Below are 4,658 nucleotides of genomic sequence, written 5' to 3' on the forward strand. Positions count from 1 at the left end.
CAGAGCCTTCCAATTGAGGACTTCCTCACAGATGATCTGTGTCTAGATGTTTGTTTATCTGTTAAAACTCCCAGAATGGAGAATTATGAAACTTTTAGTTCCTAAAATCCCATCCCTGCTCTTCACCACCAGGTCTTTGATATATATAGCAACTGTGACCTTGTGTGAGGCTCTGGTAGCATCTCCTCAGAATGAGGCTAGAGGAGCTGCTACAACAATGACTACAGTTGGATCTTGTAGGCCTTGCCTGCTTGCCTCATATATGCTGACTCCCCTGACTTTAAGGTCCTGACCTTGGACTTGACCTCATTTGACCTCAAATTCTCCTGCCCAGTTATAGTTTTACATTTGGGGTCAGAACACCAATATATATATATATATATATATAATAAATTTGACTTGGTCATGTCACTTTATTGAATGTACAGCCTCTTTTAGGTAGTCACCACAGCAGCAGCCTGAGCTCTCTACACAGACACCCGGGTTCCGTGGGTCTTGGCCAAATGGCCAGTAAACTCCTGGTAAGGAGATCTGGTAAACAGTTTCCTTCCAGAGATCAGGGGTCAGATAAATGTAGGTCTTAGAGATGGCATCAAAAGTGGCCTTAGCGAAGTTGCCCAGGGTGGCCGTGCAGCCCCTGGTGGAGGTGTAACAATCATCAGTCCCAGCCATCATAAGGAGTTTCTTGGGAATTGGCGCAGACATAATTCTAGTCCCACAGGGCACAGGGATGAGACGCATCTGGACAGACCCATACCGGCCCATCACCTTGCAGGGCACGGTGTGGGGCTTGCCACTCTTGTTCCCCCAGTAACCTCACTGAACTGGCATGATGGACAACCTGGAAGCATTTTACTCCTAAGCCCACATGGCCATTGTAGTCTTCGATGGCTACAAAAGCCTCAAACCTTGTGCGTTGACCAGCACAAGTTTGTTTCTGGACAGGCATGATTTCAAAACCTCATCCTTCAAAGAAAAAATGTTTCACTACTCATCCAAGTAGCTTCTTCTGTCTGAGGAGAGTTGGTAGGAGAGCCCTGATATATCCTCCACTTTGGTTTCACTTCCCCCTGGTCTAAATAGGCTTGTTAAAAGGACAAAGGACTGGGGGTGAGGGATAATCCCACTTCTGCAGTCCTTCTGCACCCACTGTCATGGGTTGTTAACAGTTGTTAACAGTGGTCTTTCTGGGAATGGATGAAAGGGCAGCAAGATATAAACAGGAGACAGATTTTATCTAAGGCCTCCACCTCTGTTGAGTGAGGGATTTTCTATATGCACATGTATGGCCTCCCTGACCCCTCTCTCAAAACACCTATATTCTCTGACCAAAAATAATACATCTTGGTCATCAAATATCTTTCAAATGAAGGAACACTGCTGATTGTGGTCCTGAGCCTTTGCCCCTCCTGTGCTGAGCCATTCTTCTGTTTAGTGGCTGTTTAGTGAGCCAACCTTCGGCCAAACTAAGCTGCCATAACATCCTAAGCATGCCAATCTCATCTGATTTTGGAACCAAAGCAATTTTGGACCCAATTGGTGTTAGAGAACCCAGACATGGCTATACTGGAGCAATGTTGACTTGTGGATGCAGGCCTTTGAGACTTGGAATCATTATCAGAGCACACTTCCCTTTGACGTCATGTCCACAACTCTTTCTAAGAAAATAAGAAAGCTTGTGTTTATTGGAGAGAAACACTTGGGATAGGAAATGCGATAGAACTCCTACTTCTGGTTAACTGTGTTGGGAATGTGAGGAACCATGGCTGCCCTTTCTACCTCTAGAGAATAAAGGCAAGAAATCTTCTCCTTGAGGGACAGGAGAGAGATGTGAGAAGGAAGGAAGGAAGGAAGTGATATCAGCAACTTTTAAGAATAACAATGAAAAGGTCAAAGGAAAGTCAACATACTGTATGTCAGAGCAGGTAAAGAACAGTCGAGGAAACCTGAGGAGGTCCTCTTTAGTCTTTACTAGTAAGCTCAGTTGCACCCAGTTACTTCTATCAGTTAGTATGTTGTTGGAAGATCATCAGGGTATACAACAGCCATTGTTGGGCCAGGACTGTAGCTCGGTAATAGAGCATGGCCATAGGTTCAGTTCCAGATAAGATCCAGAAACTATCCTGTCTGAAATCCTGCTGTCAATCAGAGTTGACAATACTAGACCAATGGTCTGACTCAATAGAAGGCAGTTTTCTGTTTACCTAAGTGGCAGGGGAATCCAGAAAGACAGGCTTTTATTAAAACATATTTTTATTTTGCTCTTTTGTTTTCTGTTAACATGTCCTTTAGAATGCACCCTCAGCTTATCTTTGGCCTTTTCTCATGCTTGTCCACCACCCATCATTTTTAATCTCTGTACTTCTGGATATAGAGAGTCTATGTAAATGTTGCCAGCTTCATATCCGTTAATTAAAATTTTCCTTTTAATACTGGGTTTAAAACATGGTTGTTCTACATTTCATTCAAAATGGAATTGATGTTGTGTTTTCTGCTTCAGACTTTAAGCATTTGCAGCACTGCATGTGAGAAACAGGTCCTGTGTGCCTGGTGCATATTAAAAATAGACATCAGTAACCCAACCCACCCACCCCCGGAATCCAACATCTTTGCACCAAACAAGACATCCCACTGCACCTTCCTGTAAAGGCCACCATTTCATTTTTCCATCTGCTTTGCTGACTGCCTTTGATGCTCTCAGAGCACACTGAATTCTCTTAGGTTATTCTGTCTCTTTTTTAAACATCAAAACGATCGTGCTAGTCTCACAGCTTTTTCTTATTCTGTTTCTTACATGCCTAGAACATCATTCACTATGATTTAATTTTCTTATCCATTTATTTCTTTTCATCTCTCCTGCTCATGATTCCAGCCAAATATGTTATCTCTTCTTTTGTCTTATGATTAATATCTTATTAACCAGCTGATGAATTTTTACTTTCATTCATAGCTGACATCTTCAGTGTCACTTTATAATTCATAACCATTCTGACTCTTAACAACCTAATTCTGGTGTGCTGGTTTTAAGATGTACTAGCACAGCACTACTTGAAGTAAGCATCTTGTTTCCAGAATTTTGCCTGACTACTAAAACGGTTGTGAAATGCTCAGACTCTGCAATTGTGGGGCTTCTTTAGAACAATAATTGATTCTGTGCTGCCTCCTTGCCTCCCCAGCCTGGAATAAAGAGAGGGGATGCGTGTGATGGTGTTTAACTAGAGCCACAGCTTTACTGAATGTTTAAACTGCAACCTCCCACTTCCTGCAAAGGGGCCTACTGTAGGAGCCAGGGGTCCCACTGGACCTCTGCTCCTGACCTTAAATGGGCAAATTCCAAGCCCCAGATCCATGCTGTCTGTCTGATCCAGACAGCCTATTTCCAGACAGCAAAGACTAGGTGGCTCCCCACACCCAGGCTGTTGCCTGCGCAATCCTCATGACCTTAGGTTGGTTGCAAGCTGGACAGGTTCGCCACCCATCCCCCATCCTTACCCCCCCCCCAAAAAAAACAGAATCCAAAGTGCTATGATATTGGAGGGGTTAATATTCCCAGGTGCCCGGATGGGAACTCACCAAAGCAATCAGTGAGAGATAGGCAAAAACATCCCATTTGTTCAATATGCCGATCAGGTGGGACCGGCCAAAAATTCCTATCTGACCCTAAAGGAACCAATAATAAGTCTTGCATTAGACTTGCAAGTGTGAGCAGGTGGGTTGAGTGCCTTATGGACAAAGAGATCAGGATCATGGCAAGGCTGCCTTATCTAAGACACTATGTCCCTGTGCCCTGCCTGGATGCATGATGATGCACCAGCATCTTACCATCACCACTAATCTCAATCCATATATGGGGGGGGGGCAAAGAACCCATGCCCAAACAGCTCTGTATGTTTGCAGAGCTGAACCTTGCCCCAGACTCAGATGATGAAATTTAAATAGGACTACAATTTTATTGAACATTCAAACTGTAACCTCCCACTCCTGCAGAGAGGACCTGACATGGGCAAGTCCCAAGCTCCAGCTCCATGCTGTCTTTTAGACGGCCTGTTTCCAGCCTGCAAAGACTGAGTGACAACACACACACCCCGGCCATCACCTGCCCAAGCCTCATGACCTTAGATGGGTAGCAGCCTGGGAAGGCAGGCCCCCCATCCATCCCCCATCCCAGCAATGCAATTTCAGGATCTGCAATGCTATGACATTGGAGGGGCTAGCATTCCCCAGTGCTCCTTGGGAACTCAGCAAAACACCACCTATTCCACAGTACCTACCAAGGCGATAGAGCTAGCCTTGAGTAAGCTCCTTGTCCCACACCCAGTTGAGAATCTCAGTTGTAAGGTCCCACTTCAGGTCCTGTAAGAATGTCTCAAGACCTAAAGCTGCAAATGAACCCCTTCACTTCTATACGATTCCAGATGCTTGTGTGTCCAGATGCCCCAAAACAGATCTCAAGCCAGCCAACACAGCCTAGTCAACTTCCCTGTTCATCCAAAAATGTGCAAGGGGTCACACTTTGCTCTTCAAACAAGTTGTGGGATAAGGTAAGTTAAAGGTAAAGGTTCCCCTTGACAATTTGTCCAGTCATGTCTGACTCTAGGGGGCAGTGCTCATCTCTGTTTCCAACCCATAGAGCCAGCGTTTGTCCGAAGACAATCTTC

General features: G+C 44.8%; 1 pseudogene across 1 annotated transcript; it reads right to left on the reverse strand.

Moving 5' to 3' along the window:
• Window positions 1-390: 390 nt before the first annotated feature.
• Window positions 391-2,987, reverse strand: LOC110080034 (small ribosomal subunit protein uS5 pseudogene; annotated as a pseudogene). Its single transcript, XR_013542428.1, has 2 exons — window positions 2,939-2,987; window positions 391-960 (listed from the first exon to the last, which is right to left on the reverse strand). The product of XR_013542428.1 is annotated as a small ribosomal subunit protein uS5 pseudogene (transcript).
• Between the last annotated feature and the right edge of the window lie 1,671 nt (window positions 2,988-4,658).

The sequence above is a fragment of the Pogona vitticeps genome, chromosome 1 (assembly GCF_051106095.1).
Source record: "Pogona vitticeps strain Pit_001003342236 chromosome 1, PviZW2.1, whole genome shotgun sequence".
NCBI classification, from domain to species: Eukaryota; Metazoa; Chordata; class Lepidosauria; order Squamata; family Agamidae; genus Pogona; species Pogona vitticeps.